The following is a 21,175-nucleotide window of genomic DNA, read 5'->3' as shown; positions in this document are numbered from 1 at the left end:
TTTTAACGGAAGCAAGGCTTGAAGTGCTTTAATAGCCCCTTAGAGACTGTTTGACTATTACATAACCCATAAAAAGCAATATTTGGATGATTTAAAGGGAAATGAATCAGAAATGTAAAGATTCAATTTTCTTCGTATGATACAAGATTTTTCTCCCCAGGGTCAATAAAAATGGTCCTGTGAGTAAAACACATCTTGGATTTTATTGACACAAAGGTTATTATATGTGCATGTGCAGATAGTTATGTCTACTCTAAAATACTTGTATTTAAAAATATTTAGACAATCAATCCTATTTTTCTATGGATTGAGAAGGGCTCTAACCAATTCTCCATTTTCTACAGAAAAGATAATTTTCTTGCATCAAACCTAGTCGATTAAGTTCAGCAGATTCTGTAAAGTCAGAGCCAGATGGAGATGTGATCTCAGTTCCCCAAGCGATGTTCTCATGGGGTTTCCCTCAAAAGTTATTTTAGGCTTCTCAGTTACACCCAAGGTGGGTGATGGTGGCATGTTCCAGAGTATCCATGTAACTAGTAGTCAATATTTTAAATTTGGTTACCCCTCATACATTTATTGTTTTCTTACACTTAAACAAAATTTTCATTTAGTCACTGGACTTGAGAGACATAAGCACTTCTATGGGGGTTAAGAAATGGCTTCATGCTCTGCTGATATAAAGAAAATGGGAGTCAGGAAACCTATTTTCTTCTACTTGTTCTTCCATTACCTCTCTAAGGGACACTAGGTAAATTTCATTGTGTTTCAAACCCCAGTCTCCTCATCTGTAAATTAGGGTGGTTAGATAATCTTTCAGATCCCTTTTACAGCTGATGCACAATTTTGGTATGTAGTAATTATTCATTAAATGGTAACATGTGCTTTTACTGATAAACTTCCTCCATGGTGAATATTGAAATATCTAGGATCTAGGTTCATAAAGAGTTTAGAAGTTGACTGAAAAGTCTTGGACTTGTGCCTTGCTTCACTGTTTATTAGCTGTGTAATCTTAGGGGAAATTTCTGCATTTTTTTTAAAGACTCAATTTCTTCGTCTGTAAAATGGGAATGAAAATAACACTATTAAGCACAGTTTTCTTGTTGCAAGTAATAGAATCTGCTCTGGCTAGTTTAGGCAGGAAAATAATTTGTACAAATATTAAGCAACTCCCAGAATCCTCTGGAGGGCAAGAAAACCAGACTTAGAAATGATGAGGCCAGAAACAACACCAAATCAGACTATAGAATTTGCTCCAGTGAAAATACCATTGCTGCCAACACATTGCTGCCAACCCTTGGCAACCACTTTGTTTCTTGGAGAGACACTGTAGCTTGCATTGGTAATGCTTGGTCCTGGATGCCAGGAGCTCAGCCATTGAGCCCCTATGCCATGTTCAGCTGGGATAGATGCCATTCATGTCTACCTCCATGTAGCTTTAGCTTCCAAGCTGAGGACTCATATGAGTGTTTCTGATCGGCAACACCTAATTCACATGTCTGACATCAGCAACAGGGAAGCCTGGGACAGTAACTTCTGGCTCTGCCTTGGGGGTTACGATGTTGGAAACTCCTCAAAACTCAGAAAAGATGTTTGGAAGAAATTGGCCAGCTTTAAGCTACTCTATCAAGGTGAAAAACAATGCCCCAAGTAAGAAACTCTGCACTATGTGAATGGTGACTACTATCTTTTAAAGCTTATGCTGTTCAAAGAAAAATAACGTAGATGAAGCATGTAAATGAAAATTGCCAGGAAACCTAGCTAGATGTGCTTTCTTTTCAGATTTTCTGTGTATACATACACACACACACACACACACACACACATCCAACTGTAAAATATATTCTTATCATAAAAATTCATAAAATAGGGAAAAATTATAGGGAAGAATACATAGCATCCAATAGTCCTATCAGCAGATAACTACTCTTACCATTTTGGTTCATACCCATCCATCCAGTTAGTATAATTATATAACATATTATACATATTTATCTATATCATACATATATACACACAAATTTGTATGAATACCCACATAATAACATATGATTTTATACTCAGAAAAATTAAATATGTTATAGGCATCTTCCCATGCTAATAAATATTGTTCAGCATCATTATTTTTTAAGTCTCCATGTCATGCTGTTGTATGAATATACAATAATTTTTCCGTAATCACCTATGTGGGGTAATTTCCAAAGTTTTACTTTTATCAGAAGACTTATGGTGAACATTGGTATAGACAAATACATATGTGGAGTAATTCCCTAAGGTGAATTTAGAGAAATAGAATTGCTATTTAAATATATAATTGAGAGGGGCATCTGGGTGGGTCAGTCTCTTAAGCATCAGAATCTTGATTTTGGCTCAGGTCATGATCTCAGGGTTGTGAGATCAAGCCCCAAGTTGGGCTCCAAGCTGGATATAGAGCCTGCTTAAGATTCTCTCTCTCTCCCTCTGCCTCTCCCCCTAGATCCCCCCAACTCATGAGTGTTCTTTCTAGCTCTCTAAAAACAAAACAAAACAAATATATATATACAGTTGAAAAGACTTTTGATACAGTCAATAAAGTTGGCCTCAGAAAATTGGTAACATTTTATATGTGCAACATTTGAATGTGAATTTCCCCACATTATCATAATATTTGGTACCATCAACTTTTTTAGTTCATTTGTTAGGAGAAAAATATCTCATTAATGTTTCATTTGCATTTCTTAGTTTACTACTTAAATATATATTTTTTTAAGATTTTGATTTTTTTTTAAGATTTTATTTATTTATTCTTGATAGAGGCAGAGACATAGGCAGAGAGAGAAGCAGGCTCCATGCAGGGAGCCTAATGTGGGACTCGATCCCGGGAATCCAGGATCACACCCTGAGCCAAAGGTAGATGCTCAACCACTGAGCCAACCAGGCATCCCTAAATATATTTCATATATATTTATTTTCCACTTGTATTTATTTGTGAAATGTGTGTTTATGTCCTTTGTCTACTAATAGATTGATTTAAAAATTTTTTTTTTTTTTACTGTTTTTCAGGGCTCCCTCTCTCTATAAAGATACTAAATTTTTGTGTCTTCCAAATGTCTCTCCAAGGATGTCATTGTCTTTTATTAAAATTTAGGTAAAATTGAGGTAAAACATATACAGTAAAGTATATAAGTCTGAAGATCACAACTTGGTATACATATATCACATAATAATTACCTGGATCTAGAAAACATTTCCAGCACCCAAAAAGGCTCCTTAATTTTCCCTCCCAGTCGATATTTCCCTCTAGAGGTAACCAAATATTTTGACACCATAGGTTAGTACTGCTTATTCTTGAACTTCGTACAAATGGAATCATATGTGGGAAGAAGTCTCTGGCTTCTTCTATTTACTATTATGTCTGGGAGAGTCATCCGCATTGATACAGGTAAAGTAGTTCATTTTTCTGAACCATAACTTACTCATCAGTAAAATGAGGATAATAATAGTACTTAAGTGGAAAAAAAATTAAAAAAAATAATAGTACTTAAGTGGTAGTCATGGAGATAAATGAGTTAATGTAAGTAACTATGTGTTTGGAATATTGGGTTATGCTACCTGTATGTTCTTCAAGAAGTTGTGGAATGAACCTTTACTGCTCACATCCATGCACCATTCCTACCAAATCTGCTTCTCAGATAATCTCAGATCTGCTATCTTTTCTCCATCACTACATTCTCTGCTCTAGTCCATGCCTCCATGTCACTCCTTTTGTCCACTGTGTTTGTCACCTAATGGGTCTCCCCCTTTCTAAGCATGTGCTCCCTCTCATTGCATGTAGGTTAAAAACCTAAGAACCTCATCAGAGTCTACCAGGTTCTTCACCTTATGGCCCTGCCTCTGCCTTCATCCGGGCTTGCACTTGTGTTCCCATCACCCTCATGCTCTGGACACACTCCCTGCCCAGCTACCTTCTCTCCATGCCTGGCCTGCCCAATCCCTACTTACACGTTCTCAATGAAGCCTCTCCTGATGTGGCAATATCACTCAGATCTCCGTATGTAATCACTTGTCTTGCCTTCTTTTCTTTCTTATCACTCACAACATGTGTTCTTACACATGTATTTGTATGTTTATTTAATATCTGTCTCTTAGCTCTATGAGGTATTTATTTGCCACCTTATCTAGCATAATGCTTTGCACATAAGAATTGCTCAATAAATCAGTTGAATGAATGGCTCCCAGTCTAGTGGTGGATAAAGATATGGAGGCAATAACGCTGAGAAGAAAAGCCAAACAGATGTATGGAAATAGATGCCAGGCGCCCAGAGAAGGAAGAAAGAAACTGCCCGGAGAACCCTCCCACTGGCAGGTTGCCTATAGGCAGAGGGGCTCATTGACTAACTTCCTCTGGAATGTTACTCTCTCAGGGTGGACATGTTGATGGCACTATATCACCACAGGGAAGGAGCTGTTTCCAAGCCAGATATTAGATGCACAAGTCCCAAGGGACTCGAAGAGGCAGAGATTTGTCTGCGCTCTTGGCTCACACACAGAGCACAATGGCAGCTCTGAAGAGGGCAGAAGTCCTGTGCACCCGCAAGCCCTGTTTATTTTCTCCTCCAGCAGCAGGGGTGGCATAGGTCAGCCAAAATGGTGCATCCTGATGAATATTTATTGACCCAAAATGTCATGCTGACAGACATGTGGACAGGCAGACACAGAGGCCTCACTTTTCTGCTCCCAAGGTTGTGGCACAGCTGACATTTCCCTGCACGGGTCCTGACTTCTCCAGCTGCTCCTTGGGATGCCGGTGTCTTGCTGATGGGGGTCAACACCAATCCTGTGCCCTGTGCTTTCTGTGCTGCTGCCCATGCCTCTACCAAATGGTGTTCTCAAGAAGACATTTCCCATTCTCTGACCCACACTTACTCTCAACTAGCCAGTCTCTAGTTCAATAGCCTCTCTATGGATTCTTCCATTCCCTTCTTAATTCCATTGCCAGAGTTATGAGTGGCTAAATTAATGGTACATTTTACAGAGGGAAGTCCTGGGTGACACCAGGGACTTTGTGGCAGAGAAATGAGTTCTGCTTTTTCTATAAACAATAATTGTGTGGTCATAAATGTGACTTTTTCTCCCTTATTCTTAATGTTTTCATCTTCATTTTCTGGGTTTTCTTCCATCTCTCCCATCATAGCTGACTTTATGTGATTAATTTAACATCTATTTTAAAAACATTTTATTGTTATAATCTGAGTAACAGAAAACAATAAAAAGCAAATGAGCAGATTAAAATGATTCTTTTAAGGCTAGCACTCTTGTAAACACCTGTCCGTGATAAGAGACTTCTTCCAGTCACCCCTAGAAACTCCCAGTATGCTCCCCTCTCAACCACTACCCCCTCTCTTCCTGCCAGAATGACCACATTCCTAACATTTCAACAACTTCCCCCTTTTCTTTATAGTCTTAACACCCAACTGTACATTCCTAAATACTTGCCTGGTTTTGCCTTATATTTGCCTATATGTGTATGCATCTTTTAAATATCTTTTAGTCTACAAGTTTTCCCCTCCATCTCCTTATTTCTCCTTACAATTCATTTATTGAAGAAACTGGATCCCTTATGTGTAGAGTGTCCTATGGTCCGGGTTTTGCTGATTGCTTCCCCAGAGCAAAGTTTAGTCTGCTCCTCTGGCCTCTATGTTTCCACTCTATGTTGTCCCAGTCTAGGTTCTTTGAGCATGACAACCTCAAGGCTGATGTGTTCTTCATCAGGAGGCACATGTGTCTCAATGTCTTTCTTTTTGTGAAATTAGTACTCATTGATTGATTGATTGATTGGTACTCATTGATTGATGTCTTATACTCTCTTTCTTAATTCCTTAAAATACACTGATATTCCATTGCTATTATTCTTTCTTTATGAGTTTGTTGAAATATTGTCATTAAGTACCCATGTGGTTTTTGTTTTTTTTCAGTGGTACAATTTGCATAGGAAAGGCATGATAAAAGCTATTTTCAAAAAAAGAAAAAAATAGCTGGTTCCCTAGCATCTTCCCTAGACATCAATTTGATTTTTTAGAGCTGATTTTGTAAGTAGTTAAGTAAGTTACTAATCATGCAATACACTGACATCCCTTTTAAGGATGTCACATGTCCTAGGAGAGAGAAGGGAATCAAGGACAGGGAACCAGTAGCCTCTGAACTGGGGGAGAGGGTAGGCCAGCAATGTGGGAACCCACGTAGGAGCCCAGTATGCAGACAAGACTCACATTTGCTCTGGGCTGACCTCCCATCTTCTGGTCAAATATGTTTGTGTCTAAAGCAGATTATCTTGGCCACATTAACGTATAGCTAATACTTGGGAAGGGATTCAAAAGAGGCCTCTCTGGAGACACTCTGCCTTCCTTACTTCTCAGCCTGTGATCCCTTCTTGAGATTTGGCAGTTCATCTTCCATAATTCTCATTCCTCTGTTCAACTCCTCTCCACCCCCTCACAAGGAATGTCTGTAAATGTCAGGTGTATCTCAGTTCACCTCCAGTTGCTCAGTGATGTCTTTCCTCATGTATTTTTTCCTTTAGGAGTAGCTGAGGATTGTGGATGTGGGCTGTGTTGGGGAGGGAGTTGAGGGGTTGAGGGATGAGGAGGCTGGTGCTCTTTTTAACTAGAAAAACTTTTCAAGTTGAAATTAGAGTTTCCAGCAGGGCCTTAATTGTCCTTTGAGTAATACCAAATTCTCCTTCTTTTAAATTTGTTTTATCGATACATAACTCACATACCATACAATCTACCCCTTTAAAATACACAATTGAGTGGTTTTAACATGTTCAAAAGGGTGTGCATCTTTTATCTAAGTCTAGATTGTTTTCATTACTTCTAAAAGAAACTCTAACTCATTAGCAATCCATCTGCATTATCCCCTCTCCCCACCCCACCCATTAATCTACTTTGTCTCTGTGTTTTCCTAATTCAGACATTTTATATAAATGGAATCGTACAATACCTGAACTTTTGTATCTGGCTCCTTTCACTTATGTTTCCAAGGCTCATTCATGTTGCAGCAGGTATTAATACCTCATTCCTTTTATGGCTGAACAATATTTCATTGTATAGATATAGAACGTTTTACCCACTCATAAGCTGATGAACATTTGGGTTCATTCCACCTTTTGGCTATTATGAATAGTGCTTCTATTAATGTTTGTGTACAAGTTTTTGTGTGCACATATGTTTTCAACTCTCTTGGTGTATACTCAGTGGAATTTCTGGGTTATATAAGTCTATGTTTAATTTTTTAAGGGACAGCCAAATTGTTTTTCAAAGAAGCTGCACCATTTTATATTCCGACTAGCAGTATACAAGGTTTCCTGCTTCTCCAAATTCTTATCAACACTTGTGATTTCCTGTCTTTTTTGGTTTAGCCATCTTAGTAAGTGTGAAGTGGCATCTCAGTGTGGTTTTGATTTGCATTTCCCCAATGACATGTTGAACATGTTTTCCTGTATTTATTGACCATTTATATATCTTCTTTGGAATTGGTTTTTTACAAACTATACATGTTCCTAGAGAGGTTTGTCTTTGGTTCTCTTTAGTTTTCTTCTTTTGCTTTTCCTCTGCCCCTTCAAATATCAGGAAAGTCCTAAAGTATTCTGCATACCTGCTCCTCGGCTACATCTTTGCTTAGAGAGAACTGCACAGCAGTAGACTTGAAGTGGAGTGGGGAAAAAGGATGATGTTTTTTTTTGAAAAAAGTCCCTAAAGGAGAGTGAAAAACATCCATCTTTCTCCTTGAGTCCTATTTTTGTACAGTTCCGCCTTTGATATCTATGAGAAGGCAGGGGAAGTAGAGGTTCTAGAAATCATGTTTCTCTTATAAGAAGGATAAAACTAAAAAAAAAAAAAATCCATAAAAAAGTTGATGAGACATTCATGGCTAGGACTGACCCCAGGAACCACTTCCTTTTCTGCTGTACTCCTTCCTCAACTCTTCTTCTTACTCTGGCACTGACAGGCTTCAGAGCAGATTTCAAGTATCCTCTGAACAAAGAACACAATAAACTCCTTAGTCTTGAGCCATAGGAGCTCTATCATGTCCTTAAGGAAAACATACGTTGTGAACGAGGCTCAGATATTATCCATGTGCTTCACACTGTGCTAGGTGCTGGGGCAAGTTTACAGAAACAATAAATTAGTTTCTTTTTCCCTCATTTATTCAACAAACCTCTTTGAACACCTACTGTGTGCCAGATTCAGTGCTTTCCTGAAGGAGATCAGCTTGGGAAGAAATTGTTCAGAACCCAAGTCAACATTTGATGCATTCCATCTGCATCGTCCCCGTATGAAGTAGAGCTCCAGAAGAGAAGAGACAGGTGTTGAGTGATGTCCCCATGAGGTACAGAGTCCTGAGGGAGTGGATGGTGGTACAGCTCTCACCACTGACCAGAGAAGCTTGAACTAGGAGCCCCAAGCTCAAGGAGGGAAGAATATTAATACCATGACATGCAGGTGGAAACAATGTTTTTGAGCTTTTGCACATTTTTCCTGAACTTCCCATCTCATACTTTACAGGAGGCTATCTTATTCCATGTGCTGTATTATTTATGGAGGTAAGAAGTAAACTTGATCCATCATCAACTGCTAGGAGGGTATTACCTCTTTAAATCTAATCTCATTGAGATCCCTGCACCTTTTTTATTGCCATTTCCCTTTTAGTCATTGTCAATTAGTTCTCCATTGCTGGTTTTAGTTTTCTATGTGATAAGCAAAGGTTTTGAATCCATCTTGATTAAAGCAGGGAGGCCCCAACCCCATCCTGCCAGCTTCCTTTGAAGTTCATGCAAACTCTATATTCAGATCAGCTGCCCAGGGCACAGAGAAAGATGAGCTATGAGCTGTGCAACATGAGGGCGCCAGGCCAGATGCTTCAAGGCAGGCAGCTTCCTTCTGGGAATAGAATCACAGGAGAGTTCCATCTTTCTGGAATGGTTTAGGTGTGGCTGAAGGGGGAGAAAGCACAGAAATAAAAAAATATAAAGATGATTTCTCAGGTCTCTTCCAAACCCTGTCCAAATTAGACCAGGATCTATTTGTTAAAGCTGGTGGCAGGCTTTACAATGCTCGGAACTGCCTAGAAATCTGGACTCTTCAAAGATGTCCCATTTGGCAAGTTGGAGGGTTGGCTCATTATATAGAGGAAATCAAGAAAGGGAAACATGGGATATTGTTAAATATATATCATGTTTTTCTCATATTTGTGCAACAACCACTCTGTCTTGTGCCCTCTTACTGACTGCCTCTTCACTTCCTCACATCTCTTGTGTTTTTCTTTATTCTCTCTCTCTCTGTCTCATTCTCTCTTTCTCTGTGAAACTGCTATCTTCCTCTTATTTGCCTCTTCCTCTTCCACTTATTTTTTTCTCTTTATACATATTTTCAAATGGACGTTTGTGGCTCTGATAGTAATACATTTTAAAGAAGCCACTTTACTTTGGAGAACAGTTCATTTGTAAAATATAATGATCCTTAAATTTCCCTCTAATACTAAAATTCTATGATTCTTTGAAATACTTATTTTGTTCAAATAATGCATTTTCTTCTGACCCACCTAAAATCTGTAGAAATTGACCATATCATGGCTGACATGCCAAGTGATAAATAAATTCCCTTTTCTTTCTCTTTGGGGATCCCTTAACTCTGCATCAATATGAGAAAGTCAAAACATAATCTCTGACACTCCCATGCCCCCACCTACAGTCCCCAAAGCCTAAGAATCATAGTGGTGTGCCTCTGCAGCAGCAGGCTCCCACATGCCATCAGAAGCTCAGGATCTGGGAAAAAGGGAAAAAGAATAAGAAAACATCAGAAAAATCCAATTTTTACAAGGGAGAATTTTTTCTGCTGTTGAACTCCCAAAGATCATTATATGTGGCTCAGATTGCATGAACTACTTTCTGTGCCATGTATTTTCAAAGTTCTTTCCCAGATAGAATATCTAAGAGAACCCCCCCCCAAGAATGATTTTTATTTTCCATATGGTACATACTAGTAAATCTGGCATTTGACCACATTTATGTAAACATGCAGAGATACCTATAAATTATTGGAGTTATCCCAGTTTGAGTTTCCAACTATGTACTACAATCATTACAGCTGTTCTTACTTTAGCCTCAGAAGATATTTCGGTCCATTTATATGGTTGATTAGTCATTTAGGCTGTAGACTACATTTATGACATTGTTTGGGGGTGGGGAACATACCAGATATTCACTGGAGGCACCAAGAATCCACATTTAAGCCAACAGTTCTGCAAACTGGTGGGGGTCCCCTAACCTGAGCCTCTCACACCCTGAGTAACAATTGATTGTCAGTTACCCAGGGCCACCCCACACCTTGAGATGACTTCGGGAGAACCTGGGTTTCCCACCTGCCCTCCACCCCCGTCCCTGCCTCTGCCCAGAGTGTTGAGATAGAAGAGGACAGAGAGGCCAGGAGAACTGGGAGCCTTACTTTAAAAAATCTGGGCCCTACCCAACAGACTGGGACTAGTGTGTGTTGTTAATAATAGCTTTATAGGCAGCTCGGCAATGAAGACAAAACTGAGTTCCTTACCCAACTCTGTCCTGCTCATCCCCAACATAGTTCTTACCGCCCAGCCTTGCCCAGACTGAGCTCAGATGTGAGGAATGTCCCATGGGACTGGAAATCTTGGGCTCTAGCCTGGTGCCAACATCTGAGACAACCTGTGGTGGCGCTCTAAAGCAGCTTCTGCTCCCACAGCTCTGGCTCTAGGACTTGGGGGAATCAGTCCACGGTATTATTTGTAAATAGCCATGCACTTTATTCACAAAGCATCTTAAGTTTTAGGCACCTCTTCCCCCACCCACCAAAACAAAAACAAAAACAAAAAACCCACTTTTTCTGTTTTATTTAAGCTTTTCTCTGTGCCTCACAATCACAAAGAAAGGCAGCCTGTATAGATAGGTGAACATATTTCACTAAGTTTAGGTGGGAATCTATGACAGAGATTGGAGTAGGAGTCTAGCGTCCTGATTCCTAGACCTGTGCTCTTTCTCCAAAAACTCTTTACAGTGAGGCTAATAATAAACAGAAAACACTTCTGTTATCCCTTTTATTTTCTTTTCCTCTTTAAAACTCTGACATGTCTCATCTATGTCAGTTCTCCTGAGATCAGTTTTCATGAAACTCTAGTATTTACTGGCTGTCCTCCATGCTCAAACAATGTTGGGTAGGCTCTCCAGTCTTGTTCTGATTTATTCAGCAGATGGAGAGTTATTATCAATATTTCTTCAGAGTTAGAGGGGGTATTTTTGGATGATAAAGTTTGTTTCCATTTATCATCATTTTATCCCCAGTGCTGACTTTGGGGGCTCTGATTTTTCTGTACAAAAGTGAACCATGAGATTGCATTCAACTCAGTCTGTTTTCAAAGCCCAAAGAATGGAGAGCAGGATGCAGAAAATATATGGTGGCCTTTGGCAACTTGGTGGAAACTTTGACTTAAAGGAAAGCCAGTGTTGACTTGAATCCTTATTCTTATCCCTTTAAAGCTAGAAGAGGTCATAGAAAGCATTTAGTAATTTTGATGGAAGGCTTCTGTTCTCACTGGGGCAGAAAATGAGACTCAGAGAAGTCAGGAAGCTTGTCTGAGATCACACAGCTCCTTGGGCGGTAGTGCTGACCCGTGAGGCAGGTTATTTGTTCTGGGCCTGGGGACCACAGGGTCTCTCAGAGACAAGGGCTGGTCACACTGGGAGAATGCCAAGGGATAGTCTATGTGATTAGTTCAATTCAGCCTAACTAGCACCCACTGAGGCCACCACAGGAAAGCCCAGCAATGTATTGTGTGGAACCCCACAGGCTCAAAAAGGCTGGCTGGACAAATCGGCTTCATCCTCTCTTCCGTTCTCCTCTGAGGGGCTGCTGCTATGTCTAAGTTGAAAAATCTACCCTGAGGACTAAAATCTTTTATTTGGTTGGATGGCTGGGGCCCACACTTTCTCTTTCTTTCCTGCGGGTAGTGAAAAGGAGGGCCGTGGAGAGGCTTTCCTACCAAACCACAGGGAGATTAAAGGCCCAGGGAGGAGGTACACAATTCGAATGTGGAAGTCCAGAGTTCTTGGGCTCACAAAGGAGCCTTCGCGTTATTAATGGTGGCTCTGCCACAGCTGTGGCTTGGAAATCGGAAAGACTGGCGGCAGGAGAGACCCATGTGTCGGTCTGTGTGGCTCTGACCGCAGGAGTGTGCTTTGGCCGTGGTGTCCGACTGACCCTCACTGCCCACGTAGGACAAGGCTGCCTCCTGGCACCTTCTCCCTCCCTCAGAGGCAGGAAGCGCGGTGGGGGAGGAGTTGAAATTGCTAAGAATAGCCATGGTCTTTGGGACTTGCTCTTTTCAAGGAATCAATGGAATTAGAAATGAGATATTAGCTCTAATCAGTCACATATGTTGGGTTCTCAGCCCCTAGGAAAAGAATTTCTGACTGCAGCTCCTCACCCGGTGGGGAAAATGCATCTACACCTGTGAATCTGGCAGGGCCCCTCTTCTGTCCTCTGGAGAGCCCAGGACAAAAGTACATGCTGTACTAAGTATATGCTGTCAGTCTGTCATCTGGTCTGATCTGGAGTGGCCAGACTTCTGACTAAGCATCCCCTATGTGGCTTTTCAACAAGTGTAGAAGAATTTCAATGCACACATAGATCCAGACGGAGCCAAGAACTGGGGGCTGGAAGAGAATTCCTCCCTCCCCTTTGTCTTTTTCACTTATGTTTCTGAGACGTGGGGGTGTTTGGAAAATTAGGCGCACTGTGAAAGATAATTTTATGTTGTTTTACTTTCATTTTTCAAAAATGTAAAATTACGAGAATAGTCAAATGACCCCCTCTGTGCCCATCCTTATAGATGCCTGTTTTATCGATGGTCAGCAGGTTTTCATGCGTGTGTGAGTTTCTCAGTTTGGCCCCTGACTGCCTGCCTTGGAATCTCCCCCAGACCTCTCCATGCAGGCCCTCCAGGAAGGATGGGAGGCTGCCCCACGCGCTGTTCCCCAGGTAGTATGGAGACGTCAATCTCCGTGAACCTTCCTGTGCACCTCACAGTATCTCAGGCATCCGTTCCTTTGCCCCTGAGATCTTTGTGTCACCAACTCTACCAATTCCAGCAAGTGGTCAGAATATTATGCGAATTATACCACTCTTTGCATTATACCTTTGAAAAACAAAGGCAAACAGGGGAAATCAGCCCCTTTCCTTTTTCTATCATAGCACTCTTCTACTTAGCTACTATGCATGACCCTTGTTCAAATGTAACAGACCTGCCATGAAAACGGTTTTGCCAACTTTTTAATACTAAGTTCAATTTATGATTCACACTGAAAGTTGATTGTATAGCCCTGGGTCTGTGCTTAACTAGAAATGCCCTCTGTGAATGATTCATATATGGGTAATGGGTGTGAATACGCACACACTCACACAAAACACTAGTAGAACTTTTATTTTTTTATTTATTTATGATAGTCACAAAGAGAGAGAGAGAGAGAGAGAGAGGCAGAGACACAGGCAGAGGGAGAAGCAGGCTCCATGCACCGGGAGCCCGACGTGGGATTCCATCCCGGGTCTCCAGGATCGTGCCCTGTGGGGGAGGCAGGCGCCAAACCGCTGTGCCACCCAGGGATCCCCAGTAGAACTTTTAAATGTCAACATTTAAGTATTCCAAAGAGAGCAAAGAGCAGAGTTAATCTTCTGGAGAGAGTCTAAGTCCAAGGTCACATCCATAGTTGTTTATAGTTTGGAGTCTGCATTATGTCATTTAAAACAAAAGAAATTGAGGAAGCAGGGGTGGGTGAAGTGGGAAAAGACAGGGATGGGTGGTCAGGGAGCAAAAAGCAGGTTCTGCGTTGGCACATTCAAATCACAGCCAGGTAGCAGAGTCATGACTGGATAAGAGATTGCAACTCATTTCCCCAATGCCCCCCCAGATCAGTACATGTTTTTCATACATATTTGCATTCCTCACCACACTGTGCTCAGGACTGCACGGAGCAGGTGCCTGGTTGTGTTAAATGCTCTTATGAATGCCGCTCCTCGGTTTCATCTGAAGGGGCCACTGGCACAGTTTCAGGCCTTAGACAGGGCCAGAAGACTTGCAATCTTGCCCTGGGAGGCCCACATTTTGCTCTCTTTCCTGACTTCCACTGTATGGGCCAACATGTTTCACAACTTCAAGAATCAAGTTCACTTACATGGGTGTGAATGGAGCCCCCAAAGCTGGGCCCCAGGTAGCCCTGGATGCCTTCTGGAAGGACCACAGTGACCACTATGAGCACAGCCTTTGGGTCAGCAGATTAGATTCATGTGGTTCACATTTGCTCTCCTATTGTTCACTTACTCACAAATGCTCCTCTTCTACAGTTTTATGCTACATTCCCAGGGATGCCTGGGGGCCATGTCCCACCAAACCCCCCTCCTCTGCCCCAGTACCTTTTATCCTCAGCCTTCCTAACCCTGTCCTTTAAGTATCATAAATGCTGAGAGTATCGAGGATGCTTACAGTTGAAGACATTCACTTTATTGAAGTTCTAACCGAGGCCTTAGAGTTACGGCTTTTGGAAAAAGGAAGGATAAATATGATATTTTGGGCACACACTTTTTCAATTATGGGCAGCTCAAACCTAGTATTGCTCCTCATCCATCTCAATCTGAAGGCTGGTGGGGAGGCTGCTCCTAAACATCTTTGCGCACTTAATCCCAAAATCCACTCATACAGCTTCTAAATTTTTTAAGATTAATCAAATCTAAGTCTTGCAAAGTGCACACTCTGATTTATATGAGTTTTGGCAAACAGGCATACCGAATAAAAAGCTTCTTAGTTGGAAATGACAGCATTAGGGGAACAAGGGCTAGAAAACCATATAAGGAAGGGTGTCCTGTTTTGATGAGCCCGTGGCAGCTCCTGAAACTCAGTTAAAGGACTCTAAATGTGCTGTGGTATTAAGATGGGAGCCCTTAGGTAACATGGCAGGAATTAGTGTGCTCTTCTATCCTTAGATTTATTTTTGAGTTCTAGTTCCCATGAAGGAAAACCCTAGAAAGTCCAGTCTTAGAGGAAATGGCACAAAGCTGTGGAAGGATCTTGTTGTAGGAGCTGGAGGTGGAGGGTGGGAAGTTGGAATCAGCTCTGGCTTAAGAACTCATCTTCTAGAAAGATGCCCAATTGTCCAATGTCCAGGCAGCACGAGGCTTGGTGAATTTGAACTTGATTGAAGCCATTGCTATCCAAGAAGGTCCAACATAATGAATCAATATGGCAGCAGTCAGTATGGGATAGTAACTTGTAGTTCGGACTTGCACTAGAGTTCATGGTTCTGAGTAACTGTTTCATTAGAAGCATTTCCTAGCAGTTGAGTTAACCTTAATCTCATCCTTAATCTTTAGCAAACTTGAGCTTGTCCCATAGGAGCACTGAAAGTTGAAGCCTTTTGGCTGGCAGTACCCTGTTCCCCTGCCAGGGGAGAGAACTGACAGAGCCAGGCTGGCTGGCTAAGTGGGCTGGGCTCAGGGCAGAGTGCCAGCCCACGAAGGAAGTATTCAGTAGGAAACAGAGGCAGAAGCCCAGCCACACAAATTGGGCCTTCCAATGGGAGATGGGGTGGGTAGCTATGGCTTGTCAGGCTCAGCACCAAATATACCAGCTATGGTGCAGATGTGTAGCAACAAGATAGGTTCCAAACCCAGGAGATAGGGGTCTGAGCCCTCAGAAAAATGTTGGCCTTTGTCAGGCTGGCTTCAAAATTGGGTGGAGATGGGTCCTGCAGCTACCTAAGGAGGAAGAACTCTTCCTTTCTAAGACACATGTCAAAGGAGCAGTACCCTCCATGAAAACAGAAAAGAGTTTAAAATTAGTACTTAAAAAATAGTGATTTAAAATAAGCATTTGACGGGTGCCTGTGGGTGGCTCAGTCAATAGCATCTGCCTTTGGCTAAGGTCAGGATATTGGGATCCTGGGATGGAGCCCCACATTGGGCTCCCTGCTCAGCAGGAAGCCTGCTCCTTCCTCTCCCTCTACCCCTCCCTCTGCCCCTCCCTTCCGTCCTGGCTTGTGCTCCTTCTCTCAAATAAATAAATAAAATCCTTTTAAAAATTAATTAATTAAATTAAAGTAACATTTGAATAATATCTGTCATGTGTCATTCTACATTTTCTTTTAGGGTCTTTTGTAATTCATGACTCTATTCTTTCAACCTGTCACATGCACTGAAAACTTTTCCTCAAGAGACAGCGAAATATGAGAGTAAAATTGAGCATCTCCTTACATAACAGGCAGCAAGCATTCAGAGCACAGTTTAACCTTGTGTGCCAGGTGTCTGGCTTGCCTTTGCAGAGTTCATGGTCTCCAAGAAATAAGGTTAACGTGCAGGAAATAATAGGGAGCCATATAAGCCAGATGGTGAATGCCATAGGGATTCAAAGAAATGACTGATAAATGAGGTTCATGGTCATGGGGAAAAGATATAAAAGACCCAAGAACAGGTGGGATACAATTGCAGAGAAAGAGTGAGGTGGGCAATAATCAGACACAGAGTTCTTTTGGGCTGTAATATACATGGTGCATAGGCTGGAGCCAGTCTGATGAAGTAGAGCAAGTATTACTTTCCCTTTATAGACAAGGAAACTGGGCACAGACAGTTCCTGCTTTAATCACTATCATCCCTGCCTCATGTAAGCTACCAATAGAGTGACCACACAGAGTGATACAATGGCAGGAACCAGCTCACAGGTGCTTTGTTTGGTTTTGCTTTTAATTATTAGTGTCACTTGTTCTTAGATACTTTGAGCCATCCTGGAGGAAAGATTTGAAACAGGTACGTGCTAGGAGCATTGCTTCCTTCCTGGCACATTTGGGGATTTGGGGTGGTGAGCTACAGGCACTGCCAGCCATCCTGCACAGGACTTTGCATTCCATAATTGGAATTGGCTCTGTATCCAGGCGCTGTTTCCCTGAGCACACTCCATGAGCAAAAGCTTCAAAGTACATATGCTCTTTGACCAGAAGACATGAAATTTCAATTACCATACTTTACAATTCTCTTCATGTAATTAGATCATATCTTTAAAGAACTTCAGTTTCTTGGATTTTATTGTGTGTTTACTACAAGCAAAGTATGGTAGGTGCTGTAAGTGATACAATGATGAATGCAAAAAGGACTCTGACTTCATTTGCCATGCTCAGGGGTAGGCAGAGTACATAGAAATAACTATAATAAGAAGCCAAACAGGGATGCCCAGGTGGTTCAGCAGTTGAGTGTTTGCCTGTGACTCAGGGTGTGATCCCAGGGCCCGGGACTGAGTCCCATATAGGGCTCCCTGCGTGGACCCTGCTTCTCCCTCTGCCTGTATCTCTGCCTTTCTCTCTCTCTCTCTCTCTGTGTGTGTGTGTGTCTCTGCCTCTCTCTTTCTGTGTCTCTCATGAATAAATAAATAAAACCTTAAAAAAAAAAAAAGCAAAAAAAAAAAAAAAACATAAGAAGCCAAACAAACAGCAGAGTATCAGAACTGGAAGAACTGGGTTTGATTCTGGTTTTCACTACCTACAGGACTTACTGGCTGTGTGATTTTATTTTATTTTTTTAATTTTTATTTATTTATGATAGGCACACAGTGAGAGAGAGAGGCAGAGACACAGGCAGAGGGAGAAGCAGGCTCCATGCATCGGGAGCCGGACGTGGGATTCGATCCTGGGTCTCCAGGATCCGCGCCCTGGGCCAAAGGCAGGTGCTAAACCGCTGCGCCACCCAGGGATCCCTGGCTGTGTGATTTTAGATAAGTCACTCAATTGCATTGAACTCAATTTGCTAATTTGTTCAATAGAAAGAATAAGAGTTTGAATGAATAAATGTTTATAAGAGATAAGGTGGTTATAGGTTAGCCTGTTCATATAGAAACCTATCTGTGAATGGTCTTACAGGCTTTGCACCAGTTGAGGCTATTGAAAAGCCAACGTATGTGTGAGCACTTTTTATTAGAGCAGTTTTAAAAATGAAACACCATAACCTTGGATTTGTCAGTGAGTGGGATAACACGGATGTAGCAGAAATTTCTTTTCAGGCCTTCAGGCCAAGCAGAAGTTTTGTCATTATAATGCCTACTGTTGATCAGATCCCTTCAATGTTTATTTATTTCTTACAATAACCCTATATATTTTTTTTAATTTTTATTTATTTATGATAGTCACAGAGAGAGAGAGAAAGAGGAGAGGCAGAGACACAGGCAGAGGGAGAAGCAGGCCCCATGCACCAGGAGCCCGACGTGGGATTCGATCCCGGGTCTCCAGGATCGCGCCCTGGGCCAAAGGCAGGCGCCAAACCGCTGCGCCACCCAGGGATCCCCACAATAACCCTATAGATGAGTCTTATTATCATCTTTATCTTATAGGTGGTAGAGCCCACCCATGGAATGGCATTTATCCACTCCCTTATGGTAACAACTTGTCAGATGAGATCACCAAAGGAAATAAGGAAGCAGTACTTAGCAACTGAAAGTTGAGTTTTTTTTTAAATTAAGTCCTAAGATGGTCTCAACTCTGCTTCATTCAGATATCCAGGCTTCTACTGGATTCTACTTCATACATAATAAAATAAAGAAGATTCTAATCCTTGTTCCCTGGGTAGATGTGGATAGAATAATATGAAAATTTAGTACAAACATCGTAAAACACTAAGTGGAATGTTTATAGTAGGTTTAAAGGTTGGTCATTCAGTTTAATGAGACTGATTGGAATTAGGAACTGTTTAAAATGACAAGATATTTTCCCAGAACGAATTCTGTTGTGGCTTTACACTTTTTGGAGCTTTACATTTTTGAATTCAACAAATTCAACTCAATAAATACTTATCAAGCACCTACTATGTGGCAGGTGCCGTGATGGATACTGAAGATGCAAAGATGAAAAAAGCATCTGTTCCTGCCATTGTTGGAAGTTGCTCTGACTTGAAGCGATATAGACATGCTCGAAGGAAGCCCAGAGGAGGGAAGAAGTATGCTGCTTGGTCTGGGACTAAAAGGAAGACTTTCTCAATGAGGCAATCATTGAACCGGACCTCGAAAGTTTCATAGGCTCTCGCTGGACTATAAGAAAGGAAGGTAACATAAAAGTAAGAAATGGTAAGAAAACCTACAGAGGCACAGGTGAACTTGGGTGTTTGGGCTTTGGGTTTGCATGAAGCTGGAAAGGTAGTCTGGAACCAAACTGGGAAGGCTTTTGACAGCTATGGTGTAGTGTTTGGATTTTATTTCATGCAGTGGTGGGAACAGAATGGTAATCAGATGAGAAAATAGGCAATCAGCCCCTGAAATAGCTGATACAGAACTTAATTATCTTCTTGGGAGGCACTGAAGAGAGTAAGGGATTTTAGAGGCGGAGGACCTGGGTTTGAATCCTGCATCTGCCGATTACCATCCACGTGACTTTGACCAGTTTAAGGAAACTAATAAACATATTGATCTTACAAGGTTGTTGTGAGGACAGAAAGTATCAATGACAGGCAACGTCTATGAGGTAAAATACTAGGTAAATGCTAATTTCTACTATTATTATTTAATGCCAAAAAGATAGAGGCTGGGAGTGTCCATTTGTTTAATATCCTCTTTATGTTTTCAAGAATTCCTGTTTTTATACAGCACTGTAAATGCTAATGGTTTGCTTTCCACCTGTCATGAAAACCCTTATTAATTGTGATGCTTCTAAACATGGTATACAGCCTAACATCTACCGGAGCAAAAGGAAGCTAGCATTTTTTAGTACTTTGCTGAGCCAAACATACATCATCTCATTAATCTGCAATGTGACACTTTGATGTGGTTATTGTGCCCGTTCATCTGCTTAGAAAATCAATGTTGGCAGTTAATGGAACTTGTCCAGGTTAATTAAGAAGTGGCAGGACCTGGGTCCGAAAGTCCTGTCTGTGCTGACTCTGATCCCCACACTGTCCCTTGCCCACTGCCACTGTACAGAGCACATAGTTGGTGCTTAAACTAAATACCTCACAGCTTTTTCCTCTGGTACCTTCTCCGCGATGAAGCCCCTCCTGAGCTGGTCATGCTGATGGCACATGGCTGCTAGCTGATTGGACTGCTCCTAATCTAAGCTGCACTCATCATGTTCCTCTTGCTGAAATTTGGAATTGGGATATTTAGCATCTGAGCCTGTGGGAACCAGGTAGAAAGGACAAGCAGAGTCAGGGTCTGAACCAACAGCATAGGAAGGAAGCCACGGGATCCCTGGGTGGCGCAGCGGTTTGGCGCCTGCCTTTGGCCCAGGGCGCGATCCTGGAGACCCGGGATCGAATCCCACGTCAGGCTCCCGGTGCATGGGACCTGCTTCTCCCTCTGCCTGTGTCTCTGCCTCTCTCTCTGTGATGTTTGACTATCATAAATAAATAAAAATTAAAAAAAAAAAAGAAAAAGGAAGGAAGCCACGTTCAGATGCAGAAAGAAGACTGGAGGAGCAGCCCCCATAAGGTAGAAGAAAATGGTGTCTTGGGAGGAGGATGGAGGTGCACAAACAGGATTCCAGAGTGCGGACCTGTGCGCACAGAGAACAATATGGGCAGGGCAAAGGGCTGTCTCAGCCCCTGCTGAGTTCCCCATTTCTAGCTCTAATTTGTGAGAGATTTTTATATCCTTATAACAATCTCCTTTTTGGAAACTAGCTGGTCCTATAGTCAAATAGCCTTGACCAAAGAAACACACAATAAATAGTTCTCTCCCAAGCAGCCACCTATAACACCTTACTGATGTCAGTGTAATTCTTTGGTCCATAGGTCATTCTTGACAATTTGGTCCTGGGGCCCTTGTTCTGGAAGGACCAATAATGTTTTAGAAATCACTCACCCAAGAAAGGTGGCAAATAGTGGAACAGAGGTATTTGAAAAACATTCACAGGGGGGAATCCCTGAGTAGCTCAGCCGGTTTAGTGCCTGCCTTCGGCCCAGGGCATGATCCTGGAGTCCCAGGATCGAGTCCCATGTCGGGCTCCCTGCATGGAGCCTGCTTCTCCCTCTGCCTGTGTCTCTGCCTCTCTTTCTCTCTGTGTCTCCCATGAATAAATAAATAAAAATCTTAAAAAAAAAAAAAAAACATTCACAGGAGTTTTAGGCTATTTTAGATGATCTGAATACCTGCGAAT

The 21,175-nt window shown here is 41.8% G+C and overlaps 1 long non-coding RNA gene across 1 annotated transcript in view; it reads left to right on the top strand.

Moving 5' to 3' along the window:
- LOC121490672 overlaps nucleotides 1–19,800 on the top strand; it is a 59,242-nt gene extending 39,442 nt beyond the window's left edge. The window contains exon 3 of the long non-coding RNA XR_005987745.1: nucleotides 18,905–19,800. This is a non-coding gene — a long non-coding RNA (uncharacterized LOC121490672). The remainder of the gene's footprint in view (nucleotides 1–18,904) is intronic.
- The last annotated feature ends 1,375 nt before the right edge of the window (nucleotides 19,801–21,175 follow it).

Source organism: Vulpes lagopus, chromosome 5 (genome assembly GCF_018345385.1).
Source record: "Vulpes lagopus strain Blue_001 chromosome 5, ASM1834538v1, whole genome shotgun sequence".
Classification (NCBI taxonomy): Eukaryota; Metazoa; Chordata; class Mammalia; order Carnivora; family Canidae; genus Vulpes; species Vulpes lagopus.
The sequence above is the reverse complement of the archived record's forward strand: the minus strand, read 5'-3'. Positions and strand labels throughout refer to the sequence as shown.